Genomic DNA, 25,322 nt, shown 5'->3' on the forward strand with positions numbered 1-25,322 from the left:
CACGTCTCGGTCACCTCTTGTTCACATTGACAACACTTTGAAAAGTGGACGTTACATTTCAGATGTGTTACGACCCGTGGCTCTACCCTTCATTCAATCCCTGCAAAACCCTACATTTCAGCAGGATAATGCACGACCGCATGTTGCAGGTCCTGTACGGGCTTTTCTGGATACAGAAAATGTTCGACTGCTGCCCTGGCCAGCTCATTCTCCAGATCTCTCACCAATTGAAAACGTCTGGTCAATGGTGGCCGAGCAACTGGCTCGTCACAATATGCCAGTCACTACTCGTGATGAACTGTGGTATCGTGTTGAAGCTGCATGGGCAGCTGTACCTGTACACGCCATCCTAACTCTGTTTGACTCAATGCCCAGGCGTATCAAGGCCATTATTATGGCCAGAGGTGGTTGTTCTGGGTACTGATTTCTCAGGATCTGTGCACCCAAATTGCATGAAAATGTAATCACATGTCAGTTCTAGTAAAATATATTTGTCCAATGAATACCCGTTAATCATTTGCATTTCTTCTTGGTGTAGCAATTTTAATGGCCAGTAGTGTACAACAGCAAAACTGCAGGCTCGACTTGCATCTGCATCTATGTTCAAGCATGCATTTCATGTGTTGCTTCTGTCCTTTTCTCCACTCCCTGTATGTGACCTGAGGCTTACTCGAGCTGAGCGGGCTCTAGACATAGATCCTGCCTATCAGGATGTCACTCAGACACCATAAACTTCACAAGTTTCGCTGTAAATCACCACTTTATAGCAAAATTGTTACAAATTAACCCAGACATCGTCATGTTACAGCTGAATTATAACAAAATGCTTTGTACATTGCTGTACGCTTTCAGCAGTTTCTCTTCCACTGTTTTCATTGATACAGTTCTGTAACTGCATATTAAGCCTAGCCATCAGCTTCATGGCATTTATAGAGGTCAATCTTCTCTGACTAAATTTAGTTATTCTCCTAATATTATATCTAGCTGCTAAAGTTTCCTCATGGACTATGTATACACTGGATACAGTATTCTATATGCCTTTAGTAGAGTTGCGAGGATTGTCTCTTGTTTGTCCTCATTCATAGTCTGTTACGCCTGATTTTATGGATTATTAACACCATCATAACGGTACAGATGCACCAACAGCTACGACCAAATCTGTGCCTAAGAGGCAACCAGAAATTACATTCCAGAGAAGAAGTATTGTTCATGTCATTTCTTACTTACCCAACCTATACAGTTATACGAGGTCTGTTAAAAAAAATTTCATAACTTTGCTCACAAAACCTTTCCAAGCTTATCTTTCATTTATTGTGCACGGTCTCCTTCGAAATACTCTCCTCAACATTTGATACAGCACTCCCAACACCGTTTCCACTTCCAAAAGCGGTCTTGGTACGCCTCTTGTTCGATCGCGTGAAGCGCCGTCTGCAAATTTTATCTCGTCTGCCGTTACATATCTTCTTCCTTTCAATGGGGTTTTCATCTACGGAAATAAAAGTCCGCAGGGGGCTAGGTCTGGAGAGTACGGAAGATGAGACAGCACAGTGATTTCGTGTTTTGTGCAATAGTCACGCACCAAGAGGGATGAATATGCGGGTGCGTTATCGTGGTACAAGAGCCATGAATTATCTCACTACATTTCAGGCCGTTTCCTTCTCATATTTTCTCGCAGGCATCGCAACACTTCCTGACAGTGTCATCGATTAGCAGTTTGTACCTATGACACGAACCCATTATGAACTAATCCTTCAAAGTCAAAGAAAATTCTCAGCAAGGCTTTGACATTAGACCAGACCGAAAGAGCTTTTCTTGGTCTCTGACAACCATTCACTACCCATTGTGAAGACTGAACCCTAGTCTCAACATCATAACCGTAGACCTACATCTCATCACCAGCTATGATTCTCATAAGGAACATCTCGTTCTCATTTGTGCGATTCAAAAGCTCTACACAGAGTGTGAGGCGAAGGGCCTCCTGGTCTTGACTCATGAGCTGCGGGACGAACTTGGCAGCAACACGATGCATTCCACGATGCTGTGTCAGGATTTCATGACATTATCCAACTGAAATATTACATTCTTCTGCAAGCTCTCCGACAGTCAGTTTTTGATTGGCACGCACAATTTCACTGACATTCCTGATATGAGCGTGTTCGGTAGACGTCGAGGGGCATCTTGAACAAGGTTCATCCTTAACTTACTGTCCGGCCATTTTTAAACCGTGTGAACCATTCGTAACGCGGAGTAGCCTACCGCTTAAGCACTCATCACCGTAGGCTTTCCGCATCATTTCGATGTCACTGTAAAGGTTTTCTTGAGTTCCAAAATTTAATGCAGATGCGTTACTCCTCAACTCTGCTGTCTCGAAATTCGCAAACTGTGGTACACAATGTTCTACTCAATACAGCACTGAACAATAACAGACACACAACAATGAAACTTACGGCAAGCGTGTGCAGCGATGCCAATTGCATTTCGCTCCAACTCACCATTGGCGCGAAATTACATAGGCTCCGGAATTTTTTGAATAGATCTCGTATGTGGAACTTTCAGCTTTCTAGTTTTGATGATCTTGAATCTGTGACAGAAATGGTGAGATTGTCAGCACTATGCTTACAATTCTCTAGCCAGTTGCTTGACAGTTGTTATGAGAGATCAGGATCAACAAGTGTTCTGTTTTTGTTCATGACATCAATACAGTACTTGCAGCTTACTGTCAAGTTCAGATCTCAAATGTCACTGCCTGCGTATGTGCATTTCTGCCAATGAGCTCACTTTTATTGTGTCAGCCAGTAAGATGCATACTGATAATTGCTGGTTTTGAGAGTTCTCAAAGTAAAGGCATACAATACTACTGCAATTACATAAGAAAAACAATAAAAGTCGTTGTATTTATGCAGTACGCTGTGCACAACAATTTTGTTTTGAGTAGTTACTGTAACTCCTATGGGTCATGTCTTTTTTCGATTCTAATGTTCACACCCTTTCATGCTCGTTGTCTTCCAGCTGGATAGCTGTCCACTGTACAAGACAAATCCTGCTACATTGGCATGAGGGTGTACATGGTTGACTTTAATGGCAGTCAAATGAATCGAATCACACTACTCTCGATAGCCACTACATTAACGGAATGCCACTGGATGTAGGATGTAGCAGTTGTGTGTATACGAAAAAAGTTGTGAAGTGATTTCGACACAAAGCTGAAAAACAATGTTTGAAGTTGGGGCTGCAAGAGAGTACAGACACCCACATCATTGCATCAATCAGCACCCTGATTGAAGACATACATTGAAAAATACCGAGAAGAGGTTTCCATGAAATCCTTATATAAGGTTGCTCCACACATTCTACAAACATATGAAAACGGCTTTCACGTTATAATAGTAGCATATGAGGACAGTTAGGTGCTAATGAGTGGTACCCTTTTCCCTGTCTGGTCACATTATTCTGAGAACAGAAGATGTCTTCATTAGCTGTTTTCATCAGCATTGAATAAGACTTTGCTTGACTGTGGAAAAATGTGTGTTCAATATGGCACGAAACGAATTGATTTAGACGCAAAATTCAGTGATTTCGCACAAAATTTCTGATTTCGACTCAAAATTGAAAAATCAAATTGCACTCTCCCTTGATGTTATAATCTGCCGAAAGAAGAGGCGAATGTGAAACATGAACATCATTTCTCTGTTGCATATGATATTCTTGCAAGGAGCTTGGGTAGATGTACTGGTGGGGGTATAAAAAGATAGAGATCGCCTTAAAGGAAACACATTGACATTCGTCAAAAATGATTTAGAAAGCCTGTGGAAACGTGTAAGATCGCCTAAAACATACCTTGCTAGCAAACATAAGTCCAACTTCACACCGATTGATTATGACCATGAAAATCTTTCACGAATCAATCACATCTGTAAATTTATCAACTGCCTCCATTTACAAATTCTGTGGAAATGTCTGATATCCTATGTACAACGTGTAAAAACATACAATTTATGTGCAGAATTGCTTAGAAATCACTTAAACCGTAATGCTAGCCTAAACGCTATACACTGCTTTCTGCTTATATGAAGGAGCATTGCAGTTTAACGTATTCCTACATCGAGACTGTTAGTTAACAAAACACTAGCTGACATGACGTTGTATAAATCGATAGTGACATTGTTGACGGAAGCACATCGACATAGCCACAAAATTCGGCTGAATTGAACACATCTGCGATGCTTCTGCATGTCAGTTCTCTGCCAACAATTTATGGGAAATGTGTAAGCATGTGATGCCACATACCTCTGGAAACCTGGAAGAATTCACTCGTTCACGTTGAGTTCGGACATGTGTTCAGTAATGTTATCAGACGGTTCTTTGGTTCACATGCCGTCCTGTGCGTTGTACTTAAATGACAGTATATGTAAAAGCTGTTGTATGGACCAACACGTTTTGTCATTTTTCCGTTTTTTCCCTAGAACTTTCATTGCAAAAATATTAACAAGTTATCATATCACTACAAATCCTCTACAATTTGTGCTGGAGTATCAAACATCACATAACAATATTTTAGTAAGGAGGAAATGACTACATGCTACGTGCCCCTGGTTATAGTGTTCAGTTTCTCAGCCAACACGAGGCGTTGGGGGTTCCTGTGCCTACAGCTGGTAATAGTTTTTTGTCTCTAAATGCTGCAAAGAAGTAAGTTACAGACCAATACTCTCGTAACATGTCATTCTTTTCGTCAACTGCATTTGCATTGTTTTTTAGGGTCGCAATTCGCCTCATCACTTAGGATAAATGTGTCTTGCTTTCAACTTTAGAGCGTGAAAGTCTGATGCATGTAAAACTGGTGTGTGCTTAATGTTTCTGAGGGCTGGCTGTGAATAAGACTGGTTAGTGCTTGTTTAGTGGCTGCCACCCCCTCATACACAATTTCTTGTGACGAATTTTCAAAACATACAACCTGAAATTTCTTTCACATTCTAAAGATGGCAGGGGTAAAAAACAGGGAGCGAAAGACTATTTACAATTTGCACAGAAAACAGATGCCAGTTATAAGGGTCGAGGGGCACGAAAGGAAAGCAGTGGTTGAGAAGGGAGTGAGACAAGGTTGTAACCTATCCCAGATGTTATTCAATCTGTATATTGAGCAAGCAGTAAACGAAACAAAAGGATAATTTGGGGTAGGAATTAAGGTCCAGGGAGAAGAAATAAAAACTTCAAGGTTTGCCGACGACATTGTAATTCTGTCAGAGAGAGTTGGGGTGGGTTGTTTGGGGAAGGAGACCAGACAGCGAGGTCATTGGTCTCATCGGATTAGGGAAGGATGGGGAAGGAAGTCGGCCGTGCCCTTTCAAAGGAACCATCCCGGCATTCAGAGAGAGTAAAGGACTTTGAAGAGCAGTTGAACGGAATTAACAGTGGTTCAAAATGGCTCTAAGCACTATGGGACTTAACATCTGAAGTCATCAGTCCTCTAGACTTAGAACTACTTAAACCTAACTAACCTAAGGACGTCACACACATCCATGCCCAAGGCAGGATTCGTACCTGCGACTGTAGCAGCAGCGCGGTTCCGCACTGAAGCGCCTAAAACCGCTTCTTTGTTGATCTTATTTTGTTCTACGTTGTTCGTTGAATTTGTTCGTGGCGGACGTCCGATGACACTCTTTCAAGTTGTTCGTTGATCCGTTCACTCAGTTTTTTTTTATTACAGATGGTAGCTAAACCTTCTGACCGAACACTTTGTGCTACCGCGCCGGCGCGGCGTCAACTAGAGCTGAGCAGCTGGCCGCCTGGGAGTGTGTCTCGGGGGCCCGCGCCTCGGTCACAGCGGCCGGTAATTGACAGTGTCTTGAAAGGAGGATATAACATGAACATCAACAATAGCAAAACGGGACACTGGAATGTAGTCTAACTAAATCAGGTGATACTGAGGAAATTCGATTAGGATTTGAGACACTTGAAGTCGTAAATAAGTTTTGCTATTTGAGAAGCAAAATAACGAATGGTGGTCGAAGTAGGGAGGATATAAAATGTAGACTGGCAATGGCACTAAAAGCATTTCTGAAGAAGAGAAATTTGGTAACATTGAGTATAGATTTAAGTGTCAGGAAGTCCTTTCTGAAAGTATTTGTATGGAGTGTAGCCATGTGTGGAAGTGAAACGTGGACGATAAATAGTTTAGACAAGAAGAGAATAGAAGCTTTTGATATGTGATGCTACAGAAAAATGCTGAAGATTAGATAGGTAGATTACACCACTGATGAGAAGTTACTGAACAGAATCTGTGGTACAACTCGACTAGAAGAAGGGATCGGTTGGTAGGACACATTCTGAGGCAGCAAGGGATCACCAGTTTAGTACTGGAGGGAAGAGAGGAGTGGTAAAAATCGTAGAGGGACACCAAGGGACGAATACAGTAAGCATATTCAGAGGGATGTAGGTTGCAGTAGTTACTTGGACATGACGAGGCTTACACAGGATAGAGTAGCATGGAGAGCTGCATCAGACCAATCCACAGACCACAACAACAACAACAACAACAACAACAACCTTCTGGCTCCTGAGCCATAGCACGAATTCTCGCCATAGGATGAATGTACGTTTGTAATTTTTGAATTTCCCACCCATATAGGTGCAATAGCACACTGCTGCGGACAGTGGGATGTCGCACAACTGTCGTCATTTTAAACCTAGGACAATTCTGAATTCCCCACTGTTTCTCAACTTGGGCCAAAGCATATTGTATTTTCATATTTCCTCAACATTTTAACTTAGTACACATCGGTTGTAATGTCAGAGGAGTCGTTGGGGTTACATCAGTGCCATCACAATTAACACTCTAGTGGTAGAAGTCGGAACTACTGTTCCGGATTTTTCAGTTTCCTGGAATTTTTAACTTAGGGCAAGTTTGCTCTGTAGTGGTGTGGGATGTCGCAAATCACGGTCTGCATTTAGTGTCAGGCAGTCGAATTGGTAGCATGTGTGCAGTGTCATGCAGCAGCCCTGTGTGCAGAGATGTCATCGGTCGGTGGAACTCAAGGTTCAGCAAGGTGATGGAGGCAGCGGAGGAGTGCATCCCCGGTGTCTCCGCGCATTTGTTTAAATAAAAATGCCATTGTTTTCAGTAACACTCTGTAAGAAAATAAGCTCAAGAGCCAGTTGTAAATGCTGAACATCAAGAAGTGCATATGGTATATCAGGTGCAATAACTTTAGGCTCGCACAGGCAGATCAAAATCAAAAAAGGTTCAAATGGCTCTGAGCACTATGCGACTTAACTTCTGAGGTCATCAGTCACTTAGAACATAAAACTAATTAAACCTAACTAACCTAAGGACATCACACACATCCACGCCCGAGGCAGGATTCGAACCTGCGACCGTAGCGGTAGCTCGGCTCCAGACTGTAGCGCCTAGAACCGCACGGCCGCAGATCAAATGTACTAGAGCCAGAGCTGCAGTTAACGTGCGCTGTGGCCGATAGAGTGCACCTTGGCTAACACAATGCCAGGTGGCGGAGCCGCCAGTATCATAAGGAAATTTAATGTAAGTTCTATATTCATATTACTAACAATGACAAAAGTAAAGTTCAAAGGCATAGCAACGTATAAGGAAATAAAACAAACTCAAAATTGCGACGAACGTCACCGTACATTTGGTGTTACAGTGGCCACAAAGGGCGCACGATTTTTTACCTCCAATGGCAATTGAAGACATTATCAAAGATATGAAAAAACCTGTCTCTTGTTTCTCTGATCTGCTCATTAAGTAATCGGTCATGGAAACGCCGTCTATGTACGAAGACTTCTAGGTCTTCCAAAATATCCAAATAAACATCTTTGAGGACCTAGGAATTTTTGTACATAGACGGCACTTCCATGACCAATTACTTAATGAGCAAATCTGTGAAACAAGAGTCTGGCTTTTTTATCATATTTTTGATAATTTCTTCACTTGCCATTGGAGGTAAAAATCGTGCGCCCTTTGCGGCCACTGTTCGTAACATCAAATGTACAATGACGTTCGCCGCAATTTTAAGTTGATTTTTATATGCTGTAATATTCACATACGTAATATTTGCTGTCATACATTACGCGTTTTTGTGACTTTGAGCTATACTTTTGTCATTGTTAGTAAAATTACATTAAATTTCCTTGTAATACTGGCGGCTCCGCCTTCTAGCATTGTGTTAAAGAGCCTCTAGCATTGTGTTAGCCCTAGGAGCCCTCTATCGACCATAGCACGCGTTATCTGCAGCTCTGGCTCTGGTGCATTTCGTTTCTGTGCGAATGTGAAGTTATTGTACCTGATATACCAAATGCATTTCTTTATATACGGCGTTTACAATTTCCTCTTGAGATTATACAGGGTGAGTCACCTAACGTTACCGCTGGATATATTTCGTTAACCACATCAAATACTGACGAATCGATTCCACAGACCGAACGTGAGGAGAGGGGCTAGTGTAACTGTTAATACAAACCATAAAAAAATGCACGGAAATATGTTTTTTAACACAAACCTACGTTTTTTTAAATGGAACCCCGTTAGTTTTGTTAGCACATCTGAACATATAAACAAATACGTAATCAGTGCCGTTTGTTGCATTGTAAAATGTTAATTACATCCGGAGATATTGTAACCTAAAGTTGACGCTTGAGTACCACTCCTCCGCTGTTCGATCGTGTGTATCGGAGAGCACCAAATTACTTCGAGATCCAAAGGGAACGGTGATGGACCTTAGGTACAGAAGAGACTGGAACAGCACATTACGTCCACATGCTAACACCTTTTTATTGGTCTTTTTCACTGACGCACATGTACATTACCATGAGGGGTGAGGTAAACGTACACACGTGGTTTCGTTTTCAATTACGAAGTGGAATAGAGTGTGTCCCACTGGAAACGCGTCGACGTATGTGGTATCAGCATGATGGTGCACCTCCGCATTCCGCAATTAACACTAGGCTGCCCCTTGACAGGATGTTCGACGGGCGATTCATAGGACGTGGAGGACGCATAAATTGGCCAGCCCGTTCTCCTGATCTTACAACTCTGGACTTCTTTCTGTGGGGTACGTTAAAGGAGAATGTGTACCGTGATGTGCCTACAACCCCAGAGGATATGAAACAACGTATTCTGGCAGCCTGCGGCGACATTACACCATATGTACTGCGGCGTGTACGACATTCATTACGCCAGAGATTGCAATTGTGTGCAGCAAATGATGGCCACCACATTGAACATCTATTGGCCTGACATGTCGGGACACACTCTATTCCACTCCGTAATTGAAAACGGAAACCATGTGTGCGTGTACCTCACCCCTCACGGCAATGTACATGTGCGTCAGTGAAAAAGACCAATAAAAAGGTGTTAGCATGTGGACGTAATGTGCTGTTCCAGTCTCTTCTGTACCTAAGGTCCATCACCGTTCCCTTTGGATCCCGACGTAATTCGGTGCTCTCCGATACACACGATCGAACAGCGGAGGAGTGGTACTCAAGCGTCAACTTTAGGTTACAATATCTCCGGATGTAATTAACATTTTACAATGCAACAAACGGCACTGATTACGTATTTGTTTATATGTTCAGATGTGCTAACAAAACTAACGGGGTTCCATTTAAAAAAACGTAGGTTTGTGTTAAAAAACATACTTCCGTGCATTTTTTTATGGTTTGTATTAACCAGTTACACTAGCCCCTCTCGTCACGTTCGGTCTGTGGAATCGATTCGTCAGTATTTGATGTGGTTTACGAAATATATCCAGCGGTAATGTTAGGTGACTCACCCTGTATAATTGCATATGGTATGAACGTTTTTGTCTATTTTTACTTTTTCGATTGTTTATTATTTTTGTGCGTTTGTGAACCTTGAAGCTGTGTACTTGCATTTGTATTATGGGGAGAGTTTGTAATCGCGAATTTTAATTGCTGGCAGGTCACCAGACGTCGGGCTGGGCCCGAAACATGTTGTGAATGTGGAAATAAAAGAGTTCTCCAAAAACAGCTACGAGATGTTTTAAGCCACCAACAAGCATTTTAGAGTCATTTTTTACTATATTTGTCATGGTTGACTACATCTACCAGGATTTTCAGTCTGTAAGAGACACTATAAGCGTTTGAACAGCACACGATATTAAACTTAGGGCAATTCGGCTCTGGGAAATGTAAATTTAGGGTGGAAAATGTTAAACAGCACAAGCTAAGGGTAACTGTTTATAGCATTGAAATTTCTGCCATTGTACACTTAGGAGAACTGGGCCCTTAGCACAAGTAATTCGCCTACCATGCAGGATGTCCCAGTATCCATAGGTCAGCCATCTTGGATTCTAATGTCATAGAGGCTGTCCTAAGGTCTCTCATCTTTGATTTTACTTAGGACAACAGGCCTGTAACATCATAGAAGCTATCGTAAGATCCGCCCTCTTGGTTTCTGACACCACAGGCTTGCGGAAAAGCTAGCAGAAGTGGCCACATTGAATTCTAAACTTAGCACAGGGAGCATGTGGAATCATACAGGTTGTCTTAAGGTCCAAAAAAAAAAAATGGTTCAGATGGCTCTGAGCACTATGGGACTTAACTTCTGAGGTCATCAGTCCCCTACAACTACTTAAACCTAACAAACCTAAGGACATCAAACACATCCATGCCCGAGGCAGGATTCGAACCTGCGACCGTAGCGGTCGCGCGGTTCCAGACTGTAGCGCCTAGAACCACTCGGCCACTTCGGCAGGCTTAAGGTCCACCATCTTCGATTTTATATTTAAGACATTCGGTCTATGTCAGAAATCTTGGAATTTTGAATTCCCTGCCATTTTATATGTCGCACAATTGCCCCATGTCTGCTGTGATGCCAGAGGGGTGGGGGGTGAAGATCAGAAATTAGCTTTATTTATTTTTTTTGTTTATTTACATTTTTGCATGTAAACCATCAAGCTGAGGTCTTTAGCAAACGTCATACGTAGGATGAGTAGATTGTAATACACTCCTGGAAATTGAAATAAGAACACCGTGAATTCATTGTCCCAGGAAGGGGAAACTTTATTGACACATTCCTGGGGTCAGATACATCACATGATCACACTGACAGAACCACAGGCACATAGACACAGGCAACAGAGCATGCACAATGTCGGCACTAGTACAGTGTATATCCACCTTTCGCAGCAATGCAGGCTGCTATTCTCCCATGGAGACGATCGTAGAGATGCTGGATGTAGTCCTGTGGAACGGCTTGCCATGCCATTTCCACCTGGCGCCTCAGTTGGACCAGCGTTCGTGCTGGACGTGCAGACCGCGTGAGACGACGCTTCATCCAGTCCCAAACATGCTCAATGGGGGACAGATCCGGAGATCTTGCTGGCCAGGGTAGTTGACTTACACCTTCTAGAGCACGTTGGGTGGCACGGGATACATGCGGACGTGCATTGTCCTGTTGGAACAGCAAGTTCCCTTGCCGGTCTAGGAATGGTAGAACGATGGGTTCGATGACGGTTTGGATGTACCGTGCACTATTCAGTGTCTCCTCGACGATCACCAGTGGTGTACGGCCAGTGTAGGAGATCGCTCCCCACACCATGATGCCGGGTGTTGGCCCTGTGTGCCTCGGTCGTATGCAGTGCTGATTGTGGCGCTCACCTGCACGGCGCCAAACACGCATACGACCATCATTGGCACCAAGGCAGAAGCGACTCTCATCGCTGAAGACGACGCGTCTCCATTCGTCCCTCCATTCACGCCTGTCGCGACACCACTGGAGGCGGGCTGCACGATGTTGGGGCGTGAGCGGAAGACGGCCTAACGGTGTGCGGGACCGTAGCCCAGCTTCATGGAGACAGTTGCGAATGGTCCTCGCCGATACCCCAGGAGCAACAGTGTCCCTAATTTGCTGGGAAGTGGCGGTGCAGTCCCCTACGGCACTGCGTAGGATCCTACGGTCTTGGCGTGCATCCGTGTGTCGCTGCGGTCCGGTCCCAGGTCGACGGGCACGTGCATCTTCCGCCGACCACTGGCGACAACATCGATGTACTGTGGAGACGTCACGCCCCACGTGTTGAGCAATTCGGCGGTACGTCCACCCGGCCTCCCGCATGCCCACTATACGCCCTCGCTCAAAGTCCGTCAACTGCACATACGGTTCACGTCCACGCTGTCGCGGCATGCTACCAGTGTTAAAGACTGCGATGGAGCTCCGTATGCCACGGCAAACTGGCTGACACTGACGGCGGCGGTGCACAAATGCTGCGCAGCTAGCGCCATTCGACGGCCAACACCGCGGTTCCTGGTGTGTCCGCTGTGCCGTGCGTGTGATCATTGCTTGTACAGCCCTCTCGCAGTGTCCGGAGCAAGTATGGTGGGTCTGACACACCGGTGTCAATGTGTTCTTTTTTCCATTTCCAGGAGTGTAGATAACACATACAGTAGTGGTGCATACATTCATCTTAAAATTCTAATTATATTACATGTTACAACAGAGGGCAAGTAGCTCAGAGTTCACTGAGTGAATATAAACTTTATTCACTAAGAAGGCTTTCAAGTCCCTGTGGAACAGCTTTTGTTCACAAGTTTTCAAAGCTTGTAGCAGCTTGTTGAAACATATCTGTCTACTAATATAAGGATTATTGCCAGTTATTTTTAATTATGTTCTCTGCTTGAAGTAGTTATCCTTACGTTTAGTATCATTATTATGTGTATCACTGTACTTAATTACTTTTGTTTTTACCATTCAGAAAAAATAATAAGTTTATCAAATACAAGGATTATACTGTTAGATATATATGTTGGACAAAGGTTTCATGACAGGATTCTCTGGAGTTTCTTGCAAAACTTACATTCTATTCAGGTGCAGGTCTGCAGCACAACACCACTGTTCAATACCATAGTTAAGAAATGGATAAATTGTTCCATAGTAAACAAATCTTAGTATTTGACTTGGGGCTATTTTTGCCAGCTGACTTATCAGGTAGAAGCTATTTTTTCTCACACACAGAAGTAACGTGGTTTACATAACAGATTTTAGTGCAGATGAACACCAAGAAATTTAATATTATCTGTTTCTGCAGATGTAATACGTTTCTGCAGATGTAATACCATAAATACTCTTTATTTCAGCCTCATGAGAACAAGTTGCTTTAAATGTCAGTAGCTGGGATTTACTGATGATGGTGTTTAGCTCCATACAACCGTTATAACTCATCACCAGGTCCAATGATGTCACCTCTAAACTGGCTGTTTCAGTATGCACAGAGTCACTTCAGTATAGTCAAGTACAAGTAGAATATACTAGCTTAAAAAAGGATGGGATTGCCATACAGATACGACCATTGGGCATAACTATTATTATATATCAATACAACGGCTTATTGGTTAGCAGTGAGTATTGTTCTTTTTACACACACACACACACACACACACACACACACACACACACACACACACACACCTATGTATATAGGTATGCTAGTTCTGCAAGGTTCGCAGGAGAGCTTATGTAAAGTTTGGAAGGTAGGAGACGAGGTACTGGCAGAAGTAAAGCTGAGTCGTGCTTGGGTAGCTCACTTGGTAGAGCACTTGCCCGCGAAAGGCAAAGGTCCCGAGTTCGAGTCTCGGTCCGGCACACAGTTTTAATCTGCCAGGAAGTTTCAGCGCACACCCCGCTGCAGAGTGAAAATCTCATTCTGGAAACATCCCCGAGGTTGTGGCTGAGCCATGTCTCCACAATATCCTTTCTTTCAGGAGTGCTAGTTCTGCAAGGTTCGCAGGAGAGCTTTTATAAAGTTTGGAAGGTAGGATACGAGGTACTGGCAGAAGTAAAGCTGTGAGGATGGGGCGTGAGTCGTGCTTGGGTAGCTCAGTTGGTAGAGCACTTGCCCGCGAAAGGCAAAGTTCCCGAGTTCGAGTGTCGGTGCGGCACACAGTTTTAATCCGCCAGGAAGTTTCAGGAAAGATTCTGTGTGCCAAATATGATATCTGTCAGGAGAATAAAAAATAATCTCTCTCTCTCTTTGTACACAGCCGATTTGTATCTAAAAAAATGAGAAGGTCGTCTGATATCACAGAATTATGCTGCTCACCGCATTACTGCAAAAAATAATGAAATAAATTAGAAAATAAATACTTTAGTAAGAATGTTTTATATGCCATACGTAGAAACTGACTGGTTCTAGGTGCCAAAAAGAAATTTCCTTTCAGGGAAAGAAACAGCAACCACTCAGTGGTAATGATGCTATTTTTTTACACAAATGGCGCCGTTATCAATTACGAACAGACATGGCCATCTTCAGACAGTTTACGTTTACATTACATTTGTTGTTGTTTACATTACTTGTCAGCTGTCTTGTCAACAACGAATGTAAACAACGACAAATGTAACATAAACGTGAGTAGCAGTCTGAAGACGAACACGTCAGTTCGAAGCCGGTAACGGAGTTATTTGTGTAAGTAAATAGCATTAACAGTAGCTGGATGCTGTTTTCTTTTTTGCAAGACTCGACTTGTATTTTGTACACAGTCACGGTCTCCAAAATGTCAGTTTTCGACAAATTAGCAAGAAGAAAGTTTTTGGTCAAAGTACCATTTTATTCGTCACAATACAAGTTCAGAACTACATAATGTTGAGAAATAAAAACACTTTGGCTGTAAAATTCTTTTATTCTTAGACAGTACCGGTTCCACAGCACTTACACTTTCATATTTGGGTGCAAATCTACATGTAAGTGGATGCCTGACAATGAACGCTGGGTCTTTCCACAATATGTTATTTGTTTCACGACTCGACTCCGGTGAGTACATTTTTCATTACGGTTTCATATTGGATATGGGATTATTTAAGTTTCTTCATGATTGTTTTTCCAGTTACATAGAAATTCACACCTGAGGATGCAGCTGTAAGTGCCGTGAAACTGGTAGTGCCTAAGAATGAAAGGATTTTACAGCCGAAGCTATAGAACTCATACAAGACCTAACTGGTTGCCTTTATTCACAGCATTTTCAGGGATAACAAGAAACTTCATCTTCACGTCAGACACGAACTTACCTATAGTATCACCTATTAGTCACGTCTCTACACACTTACTTTAAGTAAACTTCCTAATTTTGTGACTCCTTTTCTGTATAATTTCCTGAACCTGTGCAACAAGAGGGCAAAGTCTCGTAGATCTCGCTTGGTAATGGTACAATGACTATCACAAGCAGTTCTAAATTTTTCGAATAGTTCCTCTTTCACAATTTAGCGAGTTTCATTTTGGAGCATGTTCATTCTTCACGTAAATCTTCCTTCCATTTATACGATTAATGTTCAGATTTTATTACCCAATACCAGCTTTGCAAACTGCTTAATTTTAAGGGCTTTGTTTCTCCTTTGTTTAGCCAAAAAATTTACAGCCTTTACTTTGTCCCTGACAGCTATTACTGCACATGTTTTCTTTGAGCTTGGAAGGTATTGTATTTGTGTGTATGGACTTGAATTAGCACAACAATCATCGCTTGAACCAAAATTCACAGAATTGTCAGTTATTTCCCGTTTCTTGTAATATTTACACAATATCTAACAAAATGACCTGATTCGACTGAATTTCCAAGAAATTAACTAATAAATAACACATTGCCTATGTATGTCTTCAGGAGGCGTAGGTGATTTCAGTTGTATACCACGTTCTTAATATTTCATCTTTGCAAGGTTTAAAACGTTATTGAATTTCCCATTACTGTGAACCTCTGGATTCTGCACAGAGACAGATGCTATTAGCAAAGATATGTACCAAGAAATCACAAAGAAAATTAATTAAGTTCCATCTCCTTTGTTGACACTTAGCGATGCCGCAAGAGGAACTGCTAGTTATTATGTATATTAAATATGTTGCGAATTCTGGTGAATAGTAACTGTGAACAGTTGTGTCAGAGAAACTACCAACGAAAACCTCGGTTCGCCTTACCAGTTACGATCGCGTCGTGCCGTGTTATCCGTTTACTGATGAGCCGACAAGGATATGAGCCTGCTGTGTTGCCCATGCGCTGTCTGCTACAACTACGGTAGGGGTGTACAACTTTCTCCAGCCGCCTGGCGAGCTAATAATTCGATAATTTTCAGCAGTTTTTAAAAACACTTGCAGTTTGTCTTAGCAGCTAAAATTTTGCCATTGAGTTACTTTCGGTGCATTCTTTACGTATAAAAATTTCAGGGCAGATTCAGACATGTTGGAGTGGACCATTCTCCTTGTCAGAATGAGCGATTGGGGGGAATCAGGTGACCTCCAATAAAACTGTTTTGTGAGAATGTCGACGGTATAAGACGAAAAGTAAATGATGTGAACGCGGCTGAAGAGTGGAAATGGTAAATTTTTAAAATGCGAATTTTACGAAGAAAAGCATTTTGAGTGCTATTGTATTCTAGGTACACAGTTGGATATCCTTCCACTTGATTCAGGTGCCAACCATAGAGAAACTCTTCGAAATGATTTAGTAGATGGTGCATGGTCTTTGTGCCAAGCTGTGTTCCCTTCTGGAGTTCCAACAGTTAAAAGATATGAAAAGTGAAATTTGTTGACTACAACTCTACTAGTTACAATATAATGCTGTATTTGTTTGCAAGAAACTTCATAGTCTGGGCAACCACACCCATTGTACATCATGTTGGTACATCACATCCATGTACATCAAGTATCAGTGGATTAATGTTTCCACAGCTTTATACCTGTCGTCTTGAACCCCATGGCAAATTAGGACCAAAAATTTATGAAAAAGACTGTTTAATTGCAAAATTATAGTAATCGATGAAGCAGAATCTGGAAAATGGGAACATCTAATTTACAATATTAAAGCGGAAAATTCTTTTTACCAGTTATAGAATTAGTTCATTGGCTTTATTGGACTCTTGACCTGGACAGGACACCTTTATCTTTGCGAGGACGACGAAAAGGCTTGATATAACACAGATTCCAATCGAATCTAATAGTGTGATTCGACTTCTCGATAAAGAAATGATTCCACAGTGTAATCCTGTTTTAGAAAATTGCCAGACAAATATAATTCCCGATGGTTTCGTTGCACGTCAGTCATTTATGCAGTGTCAATTCGCAGCAACACGTTCTACGGATCTGATCAAGTATGCCTGGTACGCAGCACTATATGCGGTACAGCCACGAAAATTTATTACTCCATTACAATTCTGTCTAAATGAAACTCACAAATACAATGAGGTGCTTGAATGTATTAATTTTCCTTCTGGCACAACTTCTGTAATGGAATTCTTTTTTTATCAAGTGTGTCTGGTGTAAAGAAAATGTTTGTTTTTGTCATCCAATAGACACTTCGCATTTTTGTGACGACTGCCGGCAACAAAGTAGGGATTGTTCCATTTTTACCAAATTATACATTATTGAAATACTATTGTAAGATCCGCTCTGTAGGAGAAATTAAAGTCCCAATAGATGCAAGCCGTCTGTAGTATAACAGCAAACACTGCCCTGATTTTCTAGTCACTTGCGTAACAATTACTAAGCAGCAGCTTAGATGTCGATATGGACTGCAAGTTATTCAAAAAATAAATGACTAGATACATTTTTGGTATGGATTAAGTGCTTAACATCCGTGTGTGTCCACCTTGCACTTCGGGAAATGCCGCTCTACTTTCTCTTGTCACGGCTTCGTCTGCTTATTCGCGGACTAGGCAAGAGGGGTTGAACAAACCGCTGTTAGAAGCGGTACTTCGTCTGGCAAAAATGAGTAACAAATATTTTTTACAAAAATTCTTGCAGTGCGCAAAAACGTTTGCAGTAGATTTCTTTCGGTGTGTTCTTCGTATAAGGAAAATTTCAGGGTCGGTTTCGACATGTCGGATTGGACCATTCCCTTGTAAGTAACGATTAACCTTAGACTCGTGCACACTTCTGTAAGAGAGCATAAGTTGATGAATTGGACCGCAGAGCCAATGTCCTCAGATTCTCCAGACTCTCACCAACAGAGGTGTGCAGTGTTTTAACACACTAGACTCGCCTTTGGGATGACGGTTCAGATCTCCGTCCGACCATCTTATTTAGGTTTAACATGATTTCCCTAATATATTTAGCCAAATGCTGAATGGTTCCGTTTTCAAAGAACGATTTCCTTCCCAATCCTTTAAATATTCTGAACCTGTGCTCCGCCTCTAACGTTTCCAATGATATTGTCGATGTGATGTTAAAACACAATCTTCCCTCCTTCGCCGGCCGTGGTGGCCGAGCGGTTCTAGGCGCTACAGTCTGGAACCGCGCGATCGCTACGGTCGCAGGTTCGAATCCTGCCTCGGGCATGGATGTGTGTGATGTCCTTCGGTTATTTAGGTTTAAGTAGGTCTAAGTTTTAGGGGACTGATGACCTCAGAAGGTAAGTCCCATAGTGCTCAGAGCCTTTTGAACCATTTTTCCTTCCTTCCTCATCATATTCGCAGAACTCCAGCAAGGAAGAAATGAAGAAAGGTAGTATAGTACTGATGTAACAGCGGCGCCTTGATTTCCAATGTGTGCAGTCCTCAACATTAGTCATCTATTCGCTCTGTTTCTGATCCCTGGTGGGGGATGAATGGGGTAAGAATCTAGCAACAATGCATGACGTCATCGGAAATTTGTCAACAATTCAGATTGTTCTGAAACAGACATAGTTGATTTTTCTATTTTCGGTAGTCAGCAAAGACTTATGATCTCTCATCCTTGTAATGAACCGAGAGAGATTGTTGCAATGCAGTCTTTACAACACTTACGTGAAATTCTAAATACCCGACATTCCAACGGAGGAGAGTATTTAACACTTACAAATCGGAGTGCGTGACATGTTTTCTTAGTTGGTCTAAAGATCGGTTCTGATATGTTTCCGGAAAATCAGCGCAGCAGAACATGTTCTTCAGTCAGGAAATCATGAGCTGAAGTTTTCCAAAACCAAAATTTATCTACAAATATGAACTATTATCTGCAGAGAGAAGTCATTGAAGTAAGTATATACACGCGCGCGGGGGGGAGGGTAATTTTAAGAAAAAAGAGGAATCCATCCATGAAACTTAGTGAAATATGGATAGTAGCTCAACAGAACCGTTAGTTAAGTTTTACCTCTGACAGACGACACTCAATAGTTAAGTTTTAGCTCTGACAAGGATTTTCTCTGCCAGTCACGTTAATCTTCGAACACGCACTACATCCACAGTATTTACGTCGCTGTCTGACGTCTAACCTGTCAGTCGGCAAGACTCTGCCGAACTAGGGGCAACGCTGAAGATATCTAGCACTGTTCTGGGCGATGCTTTAGCAAATAAAAAAAAGTTTCATGCACCACGACCATACAGCCGAGAAGACCCATCAGCAGCTAATGGTCTCCGCCATACTCGCCGACGACAGTAATCCGGGGATGTGCAGAACCGTGATTCATCGCAGAACAGGTGCGACTATTCATCAGCAGTCCATTCCGGTTGCAGCACCACTTCAAACGTAGCTGTCTGTGCTATTGTGTTAACGCCCGAGGCAGGATTCGAACCTGCGACCGTAGCGGTAGCTCGGCTCCAGACTGTAGCGCCTAGAACCGCACGGCCGCAGATCAAATGTACTAGAGCCAGAGCTGCAGTAGCTTCCTCAGTCCGGATGCTGCTAGACGTGACGACACAGAATGTTGCAAGGGTCTGTTACCTGCTCTCGGATGGCAGGCACAGATGTGAAGGAATTATGATTTGCTTGGTGCTCTATACGGTGATTCTCCATTAATGTGGTCAGACGTTGTCGACCGGAATCTTGACGACGAGCATACCTGCCCTCACATTCCCAGGCAGTGGAACAATGCGCCAGTGTCACCCAGAACGCCCCATAAACTTCTGCATTGCACGAATTGACAAGCCAACCAAATGGAGACTCACAATGAGGCCCCTTTCAGACTCTCACAAACTGTCTTCCTCTACGGTTTTTGCCCTCTACAGCTCCCTCTAGTACCATGGAAGTCATTCCCTCATGTCTTAGCATATGTCCTATCATCCTGTCCCTTCTCCTTATCAGTGTTTCCCACATATTCCTTTCCTCTCCGATTCTGCGTAGAACCTCCTCATTCCTTACCTTATCAGTCCACCTAATTTTCAACATTCGTCTATAGCACCACATCTCAAATGCTTCGATTCTCTTCTGTTCCGGTTTTCCCAGAATCCATGTTTCACTACCCGAGTCTGCTTTTGATGTCCTCCTTGCTCCGTCCGTCATTGGTTATTTTACTGCCTAGGTAGCAGAATTCCTTAACTTCATTGACTTCGTGACCATCAATCCTGATGTTAAGTTTCTCGCTGTTCTCATTTCTACTACTTCTCATTACCTTCGTCTTCCTCCGATTTACTCTCAAGGAGGAGGAGGGGAGGAGAGTAGTGTTTAACGTCCCGTCGACAACGAGGTCATTAGAGACGGCGCGCAAGCTCGGGTGAGGGAAGGATGGGGAAGGAAATCGGCCGTGCCCTTTCAAAGGAACCATCCCGGCATTTTCCTGAAGCGATTTAGGGAAATCACGGAAAACCTAAATCAGGATGGCCGGAGACGGGATCGAACCGTCGTCCTCCCGAATGCGAGTCCAGTGTGCTAACCACTGCGCCACCTCGCTCGGTGGATTTACTCTCAAACCACACTGTGTACTCATTAGACTGTTCATTCCGTTCAGCAGATCATTTAATTCTTATTCACTTTCACTCAGGATAGCAATGTCATCAGCGAATCGTATCATTGATATCCTTTCACCTTGTATTTTAATTCCACGCCTGAACCTTTCTTTTAATTCCATCATTGCTTCCTCGATGTACAGATTGAAGAGTAGGGGCGAAAGGCTACAGCCTTGTCTTACACCCTTCTTAATACGAGCACTTCGTTCTTGATCGTCCACTCTTATTATTCTCTATTGGTTGTTGTACATATTGTATATGACCCGTCTCTCCCTATAACTTACACCTACTTTTTTCAGAATCTCGAACAGCTTGCACCATTTTATATTGTCGAACGCTTTTTCCAGGTCGACAAATCCTATGAAAGTGTCTTGATTTTTCTTTAGCCTTGCTTCCATTATTAGCCGTAACGTCAGAATTGCCTCTCTCGTCCCTTTACTTTTCCTAGCGCATTCTAAATTTTCTTTTCCATTCTTCTGTATATTATTCTTGTAAGCAGCTTCGATGCATGAGCTGTTAAGCTGATTGTGCGATAATTCTCGCACTTGTCAGCTCTTTCCGTCTTCGGAATTGTGTGGATGATGCTTTTCCGAAAGTCAGATGGTATATCGCCAGACTCATATATTCTACACACCAACGTGAATAGTCGTTTTGTTGCCACTTCCCCCAATGATTTTAGAAATTCTGATGGAATGTTATCTACCCCTTCTGCCTTATTTGACCGTCCTCCAAAGCTCTTTTAAATTCCGATTCTAATACTGGATCCCCTATCTCTTCTAAATCGACTCCTGTTTCTTCTTCTATCACATCAGACAAATCTTCACCCTCATAGAGGCTTTCAATGTATTCTTTCCACCTATCTGCTCTCTCCTCTGCATTTAACAGTGGAATTCCCGTTGCACTCTTAATGTTACCACCGTTGCTTTTAATGTCACCAAAGGTTGTTTTGACTTTCCTGTATGCTGAGTCTGTCCTTCCGACAATCATATATTTTTCGATGTCTTCACATTTTTCCTGCAGCCATTTCGTCTTAGCTTCCCTGCACTTCCTACTTATTTCATTCCTCAGCGACTTGTATTTCTGTATTCCTGATTTTCCCGGAACATGTTTGTACTTCCTCCTTTCATCAATCAACTGAAGTATTTCTTCTGTTACCCATGGTTTCTTCGCAGCTACCTTCTTTGTACCTATGTTTTCCTTCCCAACTTCTGCCTTGTGAAAAGTTATTTATTACCTTTTAAATAAAAATATATTTAAGATTTTTTTACTTATTCGACATCCACAAGGACAATTTCCCTTGGGATCTGTGCAAGGTACAAAAGCATATCTGATTTTCTTTGGAAATAATTATTGTATGTTCTTGGTCTGGCGAGCCGGCCTCTGTGGCCGAGCGGTTCTAGACGCTTCAGTCCAGAACCGCGCTGCTGCTGCGGTCACAGGTTCGAATCCTGCCTCGGGCATGAACGTGCGTGATGTCCTTAGGTTAGTTAGTTTTAAGTAGTTCTAAGTCTAGGGACATCTGACCTCAGATGTTAAGTCCCATGGAGCTTAGAGCCATTTGAACCATTTTCTTGTTCTGAAGACATGTCCTACATCCTGGTTGATATCCTCACTATCGATCTATTGGAACTGTAAGTACAGTCTAATATAATCTAATCTTCACAGTTATCACTCAACTTCTGACGCTGTTCACGCCCCTTATATACCCTACGAGACCTAGTAACAACACTAAACACGAAAACTATTAATGCACTCTGGTGGCCATTCTACCTCTAACCGAGAATTGCAAGTTAAATCCTTCAGATACCCGCCAATGCTGAGGATGTGTATGAAGTTATAAGGAGCGATCATATAGCTTAATTTCGGATGCCATACAGTCCAGATAATTATCTGGGCTGTTATGCCGTGGTCAGTTTCGCGGGAGGCGTGCCAGAGATGAATCCTTGCAGTCGCGCTATCCTCTGTGTCCTCGGTGGCTCAGATGGATAGAGCGTCTGCCATGTAAGCAGGAGATCCCGGGTTCGAGTCCCGGTCGGGGACTGTAAGCTGCTGTAAGCAGCTAAGGGTGTTCATTTCATTGTAATTTCATTCTAACTAGCTGCTTGGTCACCGATGGTATCTGTTCTCTCAGACATGTCCGATAAAACAGATACCATCTTAGTACATAGAAATTTACTTTCGAATTCATTTAACTCATCTCGCATAGCCCTCCTCACATTAAATTTCGCTTCGCGTAATTTTTGTTTGTCTGCAAGGCTTTGGCTATGTTTATGTTTGCTGTGAAGTTCCCTTTGCTTCCGCAGCAGTTTTCTAACTCGGTTGTTGTATCACGGTGGCTCTTTTCCATCTCTTACGATCTTGCTTGGCACATACTGATCTAATGCATACTGTACGATGGTTTTGAACTTTGTCCACTGATCCTCAATACTATCTGTACTTGAGACAAAACTTTTGTGTTGAGCCGTAAAGTTCTCTGAAATCTGCTTTATGTCACTCTTGCTAAACAGAAAAATCTTCCTACCTTTTTAAATATTTCTATTTACGGCTGAAATCATCGATGCAGTAACCGCTTTATGATCGCTGATTCCCTGTTCTGAGTTACTGTTTCAAATAATTCGGGTCTGTTTGTCACCAGAAGGTCTAATATGTTATCGCCACGAGTCGGTTCTCTGTTTACCTGCTCAAGATGGTTTGCAGACAATGCACTTAAAAAGGTTTCACTGGATTCTTTGTCCGTGCCACCGGTTATAAACGTTTGAGTCTCCCAGTCTATATCCGGCAAATTAAAATCTCCTCAGAGAACTATAACATGGTCGGAAAATCTACTCGAAATATTTTCCAAATTTTCCTTCAGGTGCTCTGCCACAACAGCTGCTGAGCCAGGGGGCCTATAGAGACAACCAATTACCATGTCTGAGCCTGCTTTAACCATGACATTCACCCAAATTATTTCACATTTCGGATCTCCGTCAATTTCCTTCGATACTATTGTACTTTTTATCGCTATAAACACGCCTCCCCCTTCACTGTCCAGCCTGTCTCTGCGGTATACATTCCAATCTGAATTTAGAATTTCATTACTGTTTACATCTGGTTCCAGCCAACTTTCTGTCCCTAGTACTATGTGGGCGTTGTGACCGTTTATTAATGATAGCAGTTCTGGGACCTTTCTATAGACGCTCCTGCAGTTTACTATTAGCGCATTAATATTGTTATTCCCTGTTGCGTTTTGCCTACTACTACCTTGTCGCGTCTCAGGGGGCGTCTTGTCGGGCCTAGGGAGGGAATTCTCTAACCTAAAAAACCCACATGTTCACTCCACACGCCGGCCGCGGTGGTCTCGCGGTTCTAGGCGCGCAGTCCGGAACCGCGTGACTGCTACGGTCGCAGGTTCGAATCCTGCCTCGCGCATGGATGTGTGTGATGTCCTTAGGTTAGTTAGGTTTAAGTAGTTCTAAGTCCTAGGGGACTGATGACCACAGCTGTTAAGTCCCATAGTGCTCAGAGCCATTTGAGCCACTCCACACGTACTCCGCCATCCTTGTAGCCGCTTCCTGCATGTAGTGCACGCCTGATCTATTCAGAGGGACCCTACATTTATCCACCCGATAGCGGAGGTCGAGAAATTTGCACCTCAGATCTCCCCAGAATCGTCTGAGCCTCTGGTTTAAGCCTTCAAAAAATGGCTCTGAGCACTATGGGACTCAACTGCTGAGGTCATTAGTCCCCTGGAACTTAGAACTAGTTAAACCTAACTAACCTAAGGACATCACAAACATCCATGCCCGAGGCAGGATTCGAACCTGCGACCGTAGCGGTCTTGCGGTTCCAGACTGCAGCGCCTTTAACCGCACGGCCACTTCGGCCGGCTTTAAGCCTTCCACTCGGCTCCAAACCAGAGGACCGCGATTGATTCTGGGAATGATACCACAAATAGTTAGCTCAGATTCCACTCCGCCAGTGAGGCTTTCCGCTTTCACGAACTCCGCCAACCGCCTGTATGAACTCAGGATGACCTCTGAACCCAGACGGCAGGAGTCATTGGTGCTGACATGAGCAACAATTTGCAGTCAGGTGCACCCAGTGCTCTCTATCGCCGCCGGTAGGGCCTCCTCCACATCTCGGATGAGACCCCCTGGAAAGCAGACAGAGTGAACACTGGCCTTCTTCCTCGACCTTTCCGCTATCTCCCTAAGGGGCTCCATCACCCGCCTAACGTTGAAGCTCCCAATCACTAATAAACCCCTCCCCCCGTGTGCCTGCTCGAACCTTGCTGAAGGAGCGGCCACATGTCCACTAACAGGCTGAGTGGGCAATGTCACACGGCCAGCCTCCACATTGACCCTCCGCCTCGTGCGCCGTGAACGCCACTGAACCCGCCATTCCCCTTGGGGAGAGGGTGTCCCAACTGCGAAGATGTCTCGACAGCAGGGACTGTGGGCGAAGCATGTGACACCTGGGGTGTACCAAGTCGGCGCACCAGACTCCCCACTGCCGCTACACTCCGAGGCAGCAGCCTGAAGACTGCTGACCGCAGCTATCAACACGTTCAGCTGTTCACGAACAGTGGCCAGGTCCTCCTGCATCCGTACACAGCAGTCACACATCCTATCCATCCTAAGAAATCAATTTACCATAGAGAGTTAATCAACTTTAAACTAGACTTCTAATTCACTAA

General features: G+C 43.2%; 1 protein-coding gene and 1 non-coding gene across 4 annotated transcripts in view; one reads left to right on the plus strand and one right to left on the minus strand.

The window, feature by feature from the left end:
- The window catches only part of LOC126183585 (uncharacterized), a 231,062-nt gene that overhangs the window by 107,300 nt on the left and 98,440 nt on the right, over positions 1 to 25,322 (minus strand). The window lies entirely within an intron of this gene.
- On the plus strand, positions 22,611 to 22,684 carry Trnat-ugu (transfer RNA threonine (anticodon UGU)). The gene has a single exon. It is a non-coding gene; the product is annotated as a tRNA-Thr (tRNA).

The sequence above is a fragment of the Schistocerca cancellata genome, chromosome 4, assembly GCF_023864275.1.
Source record: "Schistocerca cancellata isolate TAMUIC-IGC-003103 chromosome 4, iqSchCanc2.1, whole genome shotgun sequence".
NCBI lineage: Eukaryota > Metazoa > Arthropoda > Insecta > Orthoptera > Acrididae > Schistocerca > Schistocerca cancellata.